Source organism: Nerophis ophidion, linkage group LG04 (assembly GCF_033978795.1).
Source record: "Nerophis ophidion isolate RoL-2023_Sa linkage group LG04, RoL_Noph_v1.0, whole genome shotgun sequence".
Taxonomy (NCBI): domain Eukaryota; kingdom Metazoa; phylum Chordata; class Actinopteri; order Syngnathiformes; family Syngnathidae; genus Nerophis; species Nerophis ophidion.
Genome location: NC_084614.1, coordinates 35,421 through 50,694, shown reverse-complemented (window position 1 = coordinate 50,694; position 15,274 = coordinate 35,421). Strand labels below are relative to the sequence as shown.

At 44.7% G+C, this 15,274-nt stretch overlaps 1 protein-coding gene across 2 annotated transcripts in view; it reads right to left on the bottom strand.

Annotated features, from left to right (window-relative positions):
* Positions 1 to 15,274, bottom strand: part of LOC133550650 (peptidase M20 domain-containing protein 2-like) — a 49,987-nt gene that overhangs the window by 25,499 nt on the left and 9,214 nt on the right. For both annotated transcript variants that reach the window (XM_061896575.1, XM_061896576.1), the window contains one exon: positions 1,605 to 1,726. The gene's annotated coding sequence lies outside the window, so the exon portion shown is untranslated. The remainder of the gene's footprint in view (positions 1 to 1,604; positions 1,727 to 15,274) is intronic.

Here is a 15,274-nt window from a genome sequence, read left to right as displayed (position 1 = left end):
AAATTACAAAATCAATTTTAAAAGTGTGAACTTTGTCACTCAAGTTGACATAAACATTTGCCTCTACGGCAGTGGTTCTCAAGTTTTTTTTTTTTACCAAGTGCCACCCAAGAAAAAACATGGCTCTCCAAATACCATCATTATGACAAACATTAAAATACAGTAGCATTGTAGGCCTAAGCATTTATTAAAAACAAAGCAGAGGTTTTATTTACCATGCATATTTAATATTAGGAGCACTGTAACATTGCATACAGTTTGAACAATAACACTGTGTTTAAATATAGGAAAATAAAACACTGTACTTTAACCAAGTTATTCTTTGGTGTACCATTAGATAGACCCCGCGTACCCCACAGTTTAAGAATCACTGCTTTATAATAATAATGAAGAACATTAAGATGGAGACAGTTTAACCTAGGAAACAGATCAATTATATGGGAAGTATTACAGTGGGGCAAAAAAGTATTTAGTCAGCCACCGATTGTGCAAGTTCTCCCACTTAAAATGATGACAGAGGTCTGTAATTTTCATCATAGGTACACTTCAACTGTGAGAGACAAAATGTGGGGGGAAAAAATCCTGGAATTCACATTGTAGGAATTTTAAATAATTTATTTGTAAACTATGGTGGAAAATAAGTATTTGGTCAACCATTCAAAGTTCTCACTGATGGAAGGAAGTTTTGGCTCAAAATCTCACGATACATGGCCCCATTCATTCTTTCCTCAACACGGATCAATCGTCCTGTCCCCTTAGCAGAAAAACAGCCCCAAAGCATGATGTTTCCACCCCCATGCTTCACAGTAGGTTTGGTGTTCTTGGGATGCAACTCAGTATTCTTCTTCCTCCAAACACGACAAGTTGAGTTTATACCAAAATGGGTACATGGATGATACAGCAGAGGATTGGGAGAATGTCATGTGGTCAGATGAAACCAAAATAGAACTTTTTGGTATAAACTCAACTCGTCGTGTTTGGAGGAAGAAGAATACTGAGTTGCATCCCAAGAACACCATACCTACTCTGAAGCATGGGGGTGGAAACATCATGCTTTGGGGCTGTTTTTCTGCTAAGGGGACAGGACGATGATCCGTGTTAAGGAAAGAATAAATGGGGCCATGTATCGTGAGATTTTGAGCCAAAACCTCTTTCCATCAGTGAGAGCTTTGAATGGTTGACCAAATACTTATTTTCCACCATAATTTACAAATAAATTATCTAAAATTCCTACAATGTGAATTCTTGGATTTTTTTTCACATTCTGTCTCTCACAGTTGAAGAGTACCTATGATGAAAATTACAGACCTCTGTCATCATTTTAAGTGGAAGAACTTGCACAATCGGTGGCTGACTGAATACTTTTTTGCCCCACTGTATGTATGTATTATAATAGCTCCTTCTCTCACAGTACCGCGGATAGAGTACAGCCATGTAAACAAAAGCATGGTTTTGTTTTTTTGCGGGCCCACAATGCATTGCAAAATCATGGAACCTCTCCAAACATATCATTCCGTTAACTTTGACAGCCATGAAATTGCTGAATGAACGTGAAAATTTGGCAGTATTACATTATAATTACAATATTATCATTATTTGTGTACCTCTTTTGTGGTAATGCAGGAATCCTGGACAGTCATTTCAGCATTTCAGGTTAAAAGAGGAATGCAGAACTGATCAGTGCCAGAAGCGCATGTTAAATAAAACATGGAGGATGCTGGAGGGCCTGCAGAGAGAGAGAGAGAGAAACAGAATGAGAGAGAAAAAAGGCTGTGTTGTTAAACTGTGTAGAGCAATACATTAGCCACCATGATATCAAGTCAGTCTTAATGAAATGTGATATTTACTGTGTTTCTTATGGATGTGACACAACAATGACTCAGTGCAGGTTCTTGCAGCAGTGTCAAGGCTTGAGTGTTAATTGGGAGCTCTCCCAAGGGAAGTTCGTAGGCGTCTAGCATGCCCCTCTGCGTTTATCTGCTAATGGGATTGTCACGGTTTCAAGCTATTCCGGAATAACGAACACGCGGGATACTTCTCTTGTGCTCCTTTTGATTTTTTGTGTTCTGATTGCAACTGATGAGCGTTTTTTTTGTAAACAAGTAAGTGCCCCAAACGACTGCACTTGTCATTAACGTTTCTAAGAAATCCCACAATACATCTGAGGAAGTGTTTCGTCAATGCTAAGAGAGATGCTTTTGCTAAAATAATATATAACTGCCTGAGACCAGCGCCCTCTGCAGTGGACATTTTTTTAACAGTTAAACATTTTGGTGGAAAAATTGTCAAAAAATAAATAGTGCAACTTAAACTGGAGCTATAAACTATCTTATAACATCCATCCACCCATTTTCTACCATTTGTCCCTTTCGGGGGCCCTCATTGCATTCACACTAAGGCCAATTTAGTGTTGCCAATCAACCTATCCCCAGGTGCAAGTCTTCGGAGGTGGAAGGAAACCGGAGTACCTGCAGGGAACCCACGCAATCACGGGGAGAACATGCAAACTCCATCCCAGGCTTGGGATCGAACCCAGGACCTTAGTATTGTGAGGCACATGCACTAAACCTTGTGCCAGCGTGCTTCCCCTATCTTATAACAATAAAAGATAAACGTTAAAGGCCAACTGAAATGAGATTTTCTTATTTAAACAGGAATAGCAGGTCCATTATATGTGTCATACTTGATCATTTCGCGATATTGCCATATTTTTGCTGAAAAGATTTAGTAGAGAAAATCAACGATAAAGTTCGCCACCTTTGGTACTTCCTGAAAAAGCCTCGCCTTTACCGGAAGTCGCAGACGATGGCGTCACCCGTTGCGGGCTCCTCACATATTCACATTGATTTTAATGGGAGTCTCCAACAAAAACAGTTATTCGGACCGAGAAAACGACAATTTCCCCATTAATTTGAGCGAGGTGGAAAGATTTGTGTTTGAGGATATTAATAGCGACGGACTAGAGAAAAAAAAAAATAAAACGTTTAAAAAAAAAATAAAACGCGATAGCATTGGGACGTATTCCGATGTTTTTGAACACATTTACTAGGATAATTCTGGGAAATCCCTTATCTTTCTATTGTTTTGCTAGTGTTTTAGTGAGTTTAATAGTACCTGATAGTCGGAGGCGTGTGTCCACGGGTGTGTTGACGCCATGTCTCACGGGTGTCGACGGCAGCTGTACAGACGACACTCAGCTGATAAGTGGCGACTTTTTAACCACAATTTTCTCACCGAAACCTTCTGCTTGACATTCGGTCTGGATTCACGTTCGCTTGACCGTGCTGTGATCCATAGTAAATTTTCACTTCCGGGAATTTTAAACAAGTAATCACCGTGTGTTTGTGTGGCTAAAAGCTAAAGCTTCCTAACTCCATTTTTCTACTGTGACTTCTCCAATATTAATTGAACAAATTGCAAAAGATTCAGCAACACAGATGTCCAAAACACTGTGTAATTATGCCGTTAAAGCAGATGACTTTTAGCTGTGTGTGTGTGTAGCCCTCATACTTCCTAAAACCCCGTGACGTCACGCGTACACGTTATCATTACACAACGTTTTCAAGACGAAACTTCCGGGAAATTTAAAATGGCCGTACATGTTGGCATGTGTTGCAATGTTAATATTTCATCATTGATATGTAAACTATCAGACTGCGTGGTCGGTAGTAGTGGGTTTCAGTAGGCCTTTAAAGTCAAGTCAATAATGTTTAAAACACATTTTATTAAAACAAATTAATACATATCAGAGGTGGGTAGAGTAGCCAGATATTGTACTCAAGTAAGAGTAGTGTTACTTTAGAGATGTATTACTCAAGTAAAAGTAAGGAGTAGTCACCCAAATATTTTCTTGAGTAAAAGTAAAAAGTATGTTGTGAAAAAACTACTCAAGTACTGAGTAACTGATGAGTAACCTGTTTGTTTAATGACAGGAACAAGTAATGCACAAAAACATAAAAATAGCAATGAACAAATTCAGAGCCAGGAATATCTCTTAAGCAACTACAAACAATAATATACATTAAATAATATCTATTTGGTTTTACACTGTATTGAAAACATTTTTTAAATGAATTTTAACTTTGCAAGCTCATTATACTATTGGCTAAGTTTTATATTCATACATGTAAGTTTCTCAATACCCGACCTGATTTTTCTGCTTTTAAAAAAGATTTAAAACTCAACATTAAAATACTCTACCTCTAACAACTAAAAAGCTGTGAAAACGATGATGCTATGTTCCAAATTTAAGGTTTTTACTAAGATTTAGTGAGCCTATGGCTTTGCACTTCGTTTATTTTATATATATAATTTTTTTGCATTCTATTTTAGTTACTTTGAATTTACAACCCCCTGGCACTGTTTTGTACGGTTTTTATACTTTGATTATTATTTTCAACTTTTTGTAAATGTTCAAATTTAAAAATAAAAGATTATTTAAAAAAAGTGTGCAGTTAATCATGTGACCGCCTGGCTCTGTTTGATTGGTGAAACGGAGTCAAACGTCACCAGTAACTGCATTTGATTGGTGAAATTGAGTCAAACGTCACCAGTGACTGCATTTGATTGGTGAAACGCAGGCATGTGATAGATCCTACTTCGAAGGTCTGTCGGACAAACCAAATTAAACAAAGCGTGCATTAACAGATCGATAAAAATCAGTAGCAAGTAGCAAGCTGAATGTAGATAAATGGAGCGGAGTAAAAGTAGCGTTTCTTCTCTATTAATATACTCAAGTAAAAGTAAAAGTATGTTGCATTAAAACTACTCTTAGAATCCCTTTTGGGGTCGCGGGGGGCGCTGGCGCCTATCTCAGCTACAATCGGGCGGAAGGCGGTGTACACCCTGGACAAGTCGCCACCTCATCGAAGGGCCAACACAGATAGAAAGACAACATTCACACTCACATTCACACACTAGGGCCAATTTAGTGTTGCCAATCAACCTATCCCCAGGTGCATGTCTTTGGAAGTAAGAGGAAGCCGGAGTACCCGGAGGGAACCCACGCATTCACGGGGAGAACATGCAAACTCCAAACAGAAAAGATCCCGAGCCTGGATTTGAACCCAGGACTGCAGGACCTTCGTATTGTGAGGCAGACGCACTAACCCCTCTTCCACCGTGATGCCCTCTTAGAAGTACAATTTATTCCAAAAGTTACTCAAGTAGATGTAACGGAGTAAATGTCGCACGTTACTACCCACCTCTGATCACGATTAAGTTAAAGTTCACTATGAACAAAATGCGACTAACCGCAATTAAATATTTTAATCTTTTGACAGTCCTAGTATATATACATACGTACACACACTTACAGTGTACTGAACATACACATACACACATATACACACATGCATACATACACTAATACATTTACATACAATAATAAGTGCATACATACTGTACACACACACAAAAACATGTTTAAACAAATAAAATCCATACACGATCCAGAACCCACTGTCCACCTAGAACCAGTCGATCACTCCCCTCCGAGTCCTCCCCACCTCTGGAACAACCCCCGACAAGCCTGCACCCAGACGATGGCACGACACTGGGTGTGAAGGAAAGCGCGGCAGAGCGCGAGGGCAAACAACCCAAAAACAACCTAGAACGAAGCCGGCAAGTTCGCCCACCCCAACAACCACCACGTGCAAGTGCTGCCACAAACCATACTATCAGCCCCTCCCACCGCATCAGACCCAGCAGCCATGGGGGCCACACCACAAACAATCTGTTGCAGAAACAAAGGCTGCAGACCACTTAAGCATAAATAGCTGTGAAAAAGGAGGCAATCACGCTGCAAAGACAGACGATTGAAGATAAAATATGTGTGCATGTCAACATATATGGACTGTCAAATATAAAAGAAATAAACTTATTGTCTGTTCAGCAAAAAAAATATATAGTATTGCTGCTGTATGACTTAAGAGGCTGCTTAAAACTAATTTGTTTTGGTATCTGCTTGCATGTGTTTGAATATTTTTGATATATTGTAGTACATATGTGAGAAAAAAAAAACATCTTGCAAAATGCATTTTCTTGCATCCGGACCATTTCAGACGCACAATCACAACAGTAGCGTCACCCAGAAAAATATTTAAATTTTACTTTAAAAACTGGAAGCTCAGTCACCATATTTTTTTCAGTAAAAGCAGTGGGTTTTTTACAGCATATAAAAACATTTAACAAGTGGAATGGAATTGAAAAACAATACCACTGTTTTTAGCGGTAAAATTTAAGCAACAGAGCTGCCAATTTTTATATTTTTTTTACCGTAAAAACTTGTTGTTTTCATGTTTTCTTTTGTCTGTTTTTTAATGTTAAAGCGTCATACTGTATATGGAAAAAGAACAGTACCAAAGTTGATTTTACGGTAAAAAATTCAGTTGACGGAATATAACTGTAAAATCTATTGTCAATTTTACAGTCTACCATTTCATTGATCATTTGTTTTGAAATCATAAGTCAAGCAGATATTTAAGTACAGTATTTATCTTCATTATAACAAAACATATTTTTGTAATACATGATAATATAAAGTTAAAGTACCAATGATTGTCACACACACACTAGGTGTGGCAAAATTATTTTCTGCATTTGACCCCTTGATCACCCCCTGGGAGGTGGGGGGAGCAGTGGGCAGCAGCGGTGCCGCGCCCGGGAATCATTTCTGGTGATTTAACCCCCAATTCCAACCCTTAATGCTGAGTGCCAAGCAGGGAGGTAATGGCTCCCATTTTTATAGTCTTTGGTATGACTCAGCCGGGATTTGAACTCACGACCTACCGATCTCAGGGCGGACACTCCACCCACTAGGCCACTCAGTATATACTTGTAATATACCTGCGATGAAGTGGCAACTTGTCCAGGGTGTACCCCACCTTCCGCCCGTTTGTAGCTGAGATAGGCACCAGGATGGATGAAAATACACTACTTTGATTTTGGTGATATTGATTTTTAGAAGATATGCAATTGCATGCAGTACATGTTTTTTAACGGGGCGGTACAGTTCGGTTGGTAAAGTGGCCGTGCCAGCAACTTGAGGGTTCCAGGTTCGATCCCCGCTTCCGCTATCCTATTCAATGCCGTCGTGTCCTTGGACAAGACACTTTACCCACGTTCTCCCAGTGCCACCCACACTGGTTTAAATGTAACTTAGATATTGGGTTTTCACTTTGTAAAGCGCTTTGAGTCATTAGAGAAAAGCGCTATATAAATATATTTCACTTCACTTTATTAATGTCAAAATGGAAAGAACAAATATCCATCCATCCATCCATCTTCTTCCGCTTATCCGAGGTCGGGTCGCGGGGGCAGCAGCCTAAGCAGGGAAGCCCAGACTTCCCTCTCCCCAGCCACTTCTTCTAGCTCTTCCCGGGGGATCCCGAGGCGTTCCCAGGCCAGCCGGGAGACATAGTCTTCCCAACGTGTCCTGGGTCTTCCCCGTGGCCTCCTACCGGTTGGACGTGCCCTAAACACCTCCCTCGGGAGGCGTTCGGGTGGCATCCTGACCAGATGCCCGAACCACCTCATCTGGCTCCTCTCGATGTGAAGGAGCAGCGGCTTTACTTTGAGTTCCTCCCGGATGACAGAGCTTCTCACCCTATCTCTAAGGGAGAGCCCCGCCACACGGCGGAGGAAACTCATTTCGGCCGCTTGTACCCGTGATCTTATCCTTTCGGTCATGACCCAAAGCTCATGACCATAGGTGAGGATGGGAACGTAGATCAACCGGTAAATTGAGAGCTTTGCCTTCCGGCTCAGCTCCTTCTTCACCACAACAGATCGGTACAACGTCCGCATTACTGAAGACGCCGCACCGATCCGCCTGTCGATCTCACGATCCACTCTTCCCCCACTCGTGAACAAGACTCCTAGGTACTTGAACTCCTCCACTTGGGGCAGGGTCTCCTCCCCAACCCGGAGATGGCACTCCACCCTTTTCCGGGAGAGAACCATGGACTCGGATTTGGAGGTGCTGATTCTCATTCCGGCCGCTTCACACTCGGCTGCGAACCGATCCAGTGAGAGCTGAAGATCCCGGCCAGATGAAGCCAACAGGACCACATCGTCTGCAAAAAGCAGAGACCTAATCCCGCGGCCACCAAACCGGAACTCCTCAATGCCTTGACTGCGCCTTGAAATTCTGTCCATAAAAGTTATGAACAGAATCGGTGACAAAGGGCAACCTTGGCGGAGTCCATCCCTCACTGGAAACGTGTCCGACTTACTGCCAGCAATGCGGACCAAGCTCTGACACTGATCGTACAGGGATCGGACTGCCATAATAAGACAGTCCGATACCCCATACTCTCTGAGCACTCCCCACAGGACTTCCCGAGGGACACGGTCGAATGCCTTCTCCAAGTCCACAAAGCACATGTAGACTGGTTGGGCAAACTCCCATGCACCCTCAAGAACCCTGCCGAGAGTATGGAGCTGGTCCACAGTTCCACGACCAGGACGAAAACCACACTGTTCCTCCTGAATCCGAGGTTCAACTATCCGGCGAAGCCTCCTCTCCAGTACACCTGAATAAACCTTACCGGGAAGGCTGAGGAATGTGATCCCACGATAGTTGGAACACACCCTCCGGTCCCCCTTCTTAAAGAGAGGGACCACCACCCCGGTCTGCCAATCCAGAGGTACCGCCCCCGATGTCCACGCGATGCTGCAGAGTCTTGTCAACCAAGACAGCCCCACAGCATCCAGAGTCTTAAGGAACTCCGGGCGGATCTCATCCACCCCTGGGGCCTTGCCACTGAGGAGCTTTTTAACTACCTCAGCAACCTCAGCCCCAGAAATAGGAGAGTCCACCACAGATTCCCCAGGCACTGCTTCCTCATAGGAAGACGTGTTGGTGGGATTGAGGAGGTCTTCAAAGTATTCCTTCCACCTATCCACAACATCCGCAGTTGAGGTCAGCAGAACACCATCCGCACCATACACGGTGTTGACAGTGCACTGCTTCCCCTTCCTGAGGCGGCGGATGGTGGTCCAGAATCGCTTTGAAGCCATCCGGAAGTCATTTTCCATGGCTTCCCCAAACTCTTCCCATGTCCGAGTTTTTGCCTCTGTGACCGCCGAAGCTGCACACCGCTTGGCCTGTCGGTACCTGTCCACTGCCTCTGGAGTCCTATGAGCCAAAAGAACCCGGTAGGACTCCTTCTTCAGCTTGACGGCATCCCTCACCGCTGGTGTCCACCAGCGGGTTCTAGGATTACCGCCACGACAAGCACCAACTACCTTGCGGCCACAGCTTCAATCAGCCGCCTCGACAATAGAGGTGCGGAACATGGTCCACTCGGACTCAATGTCCAGCACCTCCCTCGTGACATGTTCAAAGTTCCTCCGGAGGTGGGAATTGAAACTTTCTCTGACAGGAGACTCTGCCAGACGTTCCCAGCAAACCCTCACAATGCGTTTGGGCCTGCCAGGTCTGTCCGGCATCCTCCCCCACCATCGCAGCCAACTCACCACCAGGTGGTGATCGGTAGAAAGCTCCGCCCCTCTCTTTACCCGAGTGTCCAAAACATGAGGCCGCAAATCCGATGACACAACTACAAAGTCGATCATGGAACTGCGGCCTAGGGTGTCCTGGTGCCAAGTGCACATATGGACACCCTTATGTTTGAACATGGTTTTTGTTATGGACAAACTGTGACGAGCACAGAAGTCCAATAACAAAACACCACTCGGGTTCAGATCCGGGCGACCATTCTTCCCAATCACGCCTCTCCAGGTTTCACTGTCGTTACCAACATGAGCATTGAAGTCCCCCAGTAGGACAAGGGAATCACCCGGGGGAGCACTTTCCAGTACTCCCTCGAGTGTACCCAAAAAGGGTGGGTACTCTGAACTGTTGTTTGGTGCGTAAGCACAAACAACAGTCAGGACCCGTCCCCCCACCCGAAGGCGGAGGGAGGCTACCCTTTCGTCCACTGGGTTGAACTCCAACGTGCAGGCTTTAAGCCGGGGGGCAACCAGAATTTCCACCCCAGCCCGTCGCCTCTCACTGCCGGCCACGCCAGAGTGAAAGAGAGTCCAGCCCCTTTCAAGAGAAGTGGTTCCAGAGCCCTTGCTGTGCGTCGAAGTGAGTCCGACTACATCCAGCCGGAATTTCTCTACTTCGCGCACTAGCTCAGGCTCCTTTCCCCCCAGTGAGGTGACGTTCCACGTCCCAAGAGCGAGCTTATGTAGCCGAGGATCGGACCGCCAAGTGCCCTGCCTTCGGCCGCCGCCCAGCTCACATTGCACCCGACCTCTATGCCCCCTGCTATGGGTGGTGAGCCCATTGGAGGGGGGACCCACGTTGCCTCTTCGGGCTGTGCCCGGCCGGGCCCCATGGGTACAGGCCCGGCCACCAGGCGCTCGCCATCGTGCCCCACCTCCGGGCCTGGCTCCAGAGGGGGGCCCCGGTGACCCGCGTCCGGGCGAGGGAAATCTGGGTCCTTTGTTTTTACTTTTCATAGAGGTTTTCGAGCTGCTCTTTGTCTGGTCCCTCACCTAGGACCAGTTTGCCTTGGGAGACCCTACCAGGGGGCATAAAGCCCCCAGACAACATAGCTCCTAGGATCATTGGGACACGCAAACTCCTCTACCACGGTAAGGTGGCAGCTCAGAGAGGAGAAGAACAAATATATATATATATATATATATTTTTTTTTTTTTTTTACTAAATAAAAGAACAAATATATTTAGTAAAAAAAAAAATTTAGCATTTTATTAATGCATATTATTTCCAGGCTTTCGCGGGCCACATAAAATAACATGGCGGGCCAGATTTTGCCCCTGAGCCTTGAGTTTGAAACCTATGCTGTATAACAAAATATCAATCCAAGACCTCAACGGTGGAACAGGCTGAGGATGATTGCTAACCCTATGGAGCGTCACAACGGCTGGGATGGCGGATGAAGGCTGCAGCAGAAAGGGGTCCCCAGTCCTCTTGGACTCCATGCCACTGGACCCTGACCCGGATCTGTCAAGGATCGTGTGGTGACGTCCCCACGTTAAACAAAGTCACACACAGGCATCCTCCATAAAGAGATACCCCCTACCAGAATGATCGGCATACTCGCTTGTAGTGACCGCCGATGACGATGACGATAACAAAAGATCACAGGTTCCCATGGTGACAGTCGGTATAGTACAGGCAAAATTCTCATTTACATAACCACCACATTTGCACTTGTCAATTGCACAGTTGTTTACTATCCACGTTCTATTTACAGTAGCACTTGTTTATTGGATCTTAGTAAAACCAGGCCCGTGATGTTGATCAACTGATCTGCTGTGTTGTTTTGTACTCAAATATTCCAGAGAGAGCACAACGTGCTGTTCAGCGTCTTCCATGTTGACTTGTTTGCGTCTGCAGCCTGTCACTACTGGAGTAACATTTGGTGCCGCATGCTCTGCTCAATCAAATATTCTGCAGAATAGAGACACTGTGGGACATTTCTTTTCAAAAGACTCAATGGTGGCTGTCTTCAAAGGATGCAGCAGCTTCACAAGGTCTCTGGCCTTTCTGATATTGCAGCTGTCAAGTGTATCATTTGAGTCGGGTGAATTGTCTTTGACTGGTGAGAGCTTGCTGCTCAAGGTAAAAGAGCCAGAATATCTATACGGTAAGTACAGTTACATCGCGTCTTAACGTCCTTGCTTAACTTGTGGGCTGACAGTTGTAGCTGCTTCTGCTTGGGATACAAACACACGGTATGTTGTCTCTACGTCCCACAAACAAGTTTTATAACTACGAGACAAATTGTCAATGACGTATGTCCAGCCCAAGCCATGACATTTTGCTTGATGGCAGCCATGTTTTTCAACTAATCTTGCTCAAATTTTACGCACATGCTTGTCGGCCTCCTAAAAGTACGGACCAAATTGTTTCTAGTCCGGCTCCAGTACTCTGGAATGCCCTATCAACAGTTAGGGATGCCACCTCAGTAGAAGCATTCAAGGTCCATCTTAAAACTCATCTATACTCTGCTTTTAAATAGATTTAAACCAGTCCACCTGCCACTTCTCTTTTCTGCCCCCTCTTCTGCATGGAAAGGTTACCAGGTGGCCACGGATAGTCTCTGGAGAGGTACCAGTCTGGAGGAGGAGGAGGCGACACTAGCGGTTTTACGTCGTGACTCAGTGTGGACCACCCTATGACATGGAAGAGGACCTCGCTGCCAGCTTTCCAATGGACTGGACTCTCACATTATCATTAACAATTCAATAACTGTACCCACTTGCAGCCGGTCACCCAGGAGGGTCCCCACATTGAGTCGGAAGTCTTTCCCAAGGTTTCGTCTTTTTGCCATTTTGGGGTTTTTCCTTCCCCAAATGTGGGTTTCAGATAGGGGACGTCATTGTGGTTTGTGCAGCTCTTTGAGGCACTTGTTATTAATGGCTATATAAATGAACTTTGATTGATTGATTGATTGTGGCAATTAAATCAGGGATACTGTTTCGGCGCAGGCACATGCCGCTGAGCGCATCTCTGGGCAAGCCCCTGCGCGTGCCTCTCCGACCGCGCTATTAAGCGGCTGTCTCCAATCTACAATCAACACACCTGACGCTGATGAGAGCTCCCCTGCCTTCTTAAGCCAACGTGTCCTGTGTTCCAGTGCCAGAACGTAGCTTCTTGTTTCGGTACAGTAAGCCCGACACGTCTCTAGCGCTCCTCGCTTAAGTGCTTCCTTGCTGTCTGTGTTTCTTCTCCTCCGTGTTCATTGTATCCTATCCTGTGTCATCACCCTGCAGTTCCTCTCCATTGCTTGGATTCGAGTTGTGTCTCGTCTCCCCGGATTTCCTCTGGTCCTTTCGCTGCTTCCCCAGATCTTGACCTCTCGCCTGTACAAGGATACATGGACTCTGACGCCTCGCTCCTGCCCTTGACCTCTTGCTTGCCCACGGACCTCAGAGCCTGCCTTGCCCCTTCCGGACTTTCGCACCTCTCACAACACGCACCTTCAATATTGTACGGTAAAACTCACCTGCTAGACGCACCACATAGTCAAACCATGAACAATTGGATTTATTACACACGTAATTTTTTATATTAAAAAATACACCTCAGGCTAAAGGACGTCCCTGCCTCAGTGCCAGCTTCTTCTCCATCGCACGTAACAGATATTCCACTAAATTGATTTGGGGGGCACATTTTAGGAAAGTTAAAGACCCGTGGGCAGAACTTCACCCTTCACTATTACCCAGATTTTGTATATAATTTGTATCCATATTATTATACAACCAGCGTCCTGTACAGTACACATTTGATTTAGTTCTATTTATTTTGTCAGAGTAACAGGAGCACTCTGTTTTCAAAGAGCTTCTGTAGAAAAGCTTGTCAAAGATCATCTCTATGACAACACTTTTTGTGGCTCAGCTGCAAAAATGTAAGATTCTTACAAATTGTTTTTGAACTGAACTTACAAATGACTATACTGACTGTATCTCAAGTAAAACGCTACAGAAACACCAGTTACATAAATCCCATTACAAAAAAGTTTAACTGCCAAAAAGGAGAGGACCTAAAGTGATGCCTTGAGGAACACTTCAGTTGCGTAAATCACAGGTTTGAACCCAAGCGGAAATATGTCAATGCAAGGATCTGCCAACGTGTTTACAGAGGTCCAAGTTTCTATATACAACAGGAGCACCCTCGTCTTATATAGGAGTTTGCTGCAAAAATGTGTGTTCTGTTAATGTTAGATTTGATTGAGCACAATTTCACAGCAATGCAAATTTTAGCAGTAAATTCAAACATCCAGCACACAAACTCACCGAGTTCTTTTATTAAAAAAAATAATCCTACCTTTGTACACTGTTGGACCGATACGTACACAGTAGAGATGCGCGGATAGGCAATTATATCATCCGCAACCGCATCACCAAAGTCGTCATCCACCCGCCGTCCACCCGAACCAACATTTTATCAGAACCGCAACCGCCCGCTGAAATTCATCAGAGGTCGGCCACCTTTACTACTCACAGAGCTATTTAAACCCGTTTCACAGAGTAATGAAGACAATGGGAGCCGCTAACGTTCACGCGAATATCCAATGGCGTTCATCCTGATGACAAGAATATGGGCATGCTGTGAAGCAATTGCCTTTGACACCTTCAACAACATGTACAAACCGATTGTAAGTCCGGCAACATGTTGTGTGCAGCTTCTGCAATCACACGCACAAGATTGAACGGCATACTGGGTGATACAGAGTACACTGATGGTTGTGATATAAACAACTTTAACACTTACTAATATGCGCCACGCTGTGAAGCCACACCAAACAGGATTGACAAACACATTTCGGGAGAACATCCTCACAGTAACACAACATAAACGCAACACAACAAATACCCAGAATCCTTTGTATCCGTGACACTTCCTGAATTTATTTTAAACCCCCGCCCACCTTACCGACGCATGGGGGGCGGGGGGGATTTGCTGCTAGCGGGGTGTATAAAATAGTCAGGGTGTATCATGGATACAAAGGATTCTGGGTATTTGTTGTGTTGCGTTTATGTTGTGTTACTGGGAGGATGTTCTCCCGAAATGTGTTTGTCAATGTTGTTTGGTGTGGCTTCACAGCGTGGCACATATTACTAAGAGTATTAAAATTGTTTATATCACAACCATTAGTGTACTCCGTCACCCAGTATGCCTTGCAGTCTTGTGCGTGTCGCTGCGGAAGCCACACACAGCATGTTGCTGGACTGACAAACAGATCGTAAATGCTGTAGAAGGTGACAAAGCCAATGGCTTCATAGCACGCCCTAATACTTATTAACTGGGTGACTGCCGGCAGTCATTCTAGAGAATATTAGCGTCTCCTATTGTCTTCTTCGCTTTGTGACACGGGTCTTAAATGGCTCTTTGAACAGCAAAGGATACCGATCCCAGAACCATGTATGTCAAATATTTCCGGATGGTTCAACCGCCACCTGCCCGGATCTAATTAAAATCTATTTTTTCGTCATGTCACCCGCCCGACCCGCGGTCTATCCGCGGACTCCGCGGATGAGACCGCAAACCGCGCATCTCTATTACACAGCGATGCATTAAGGTGTGAAAAAGGGGGAAAAGAGAGAATAACTAGATAAATAAATACTGTCTGATTTCTTTGTGGGAACAGGTGCCGCGGTGTGACACGTCATTAATCAATCACTGTTTAACAATGATTCGTGGTCTTGACCTCGCGACCCATTAAGAGATGCTCACGCCGGTTTGAATCTGCGTGAAGCCAAAGCTGGAGTGGACTAATGAGCTGATGTC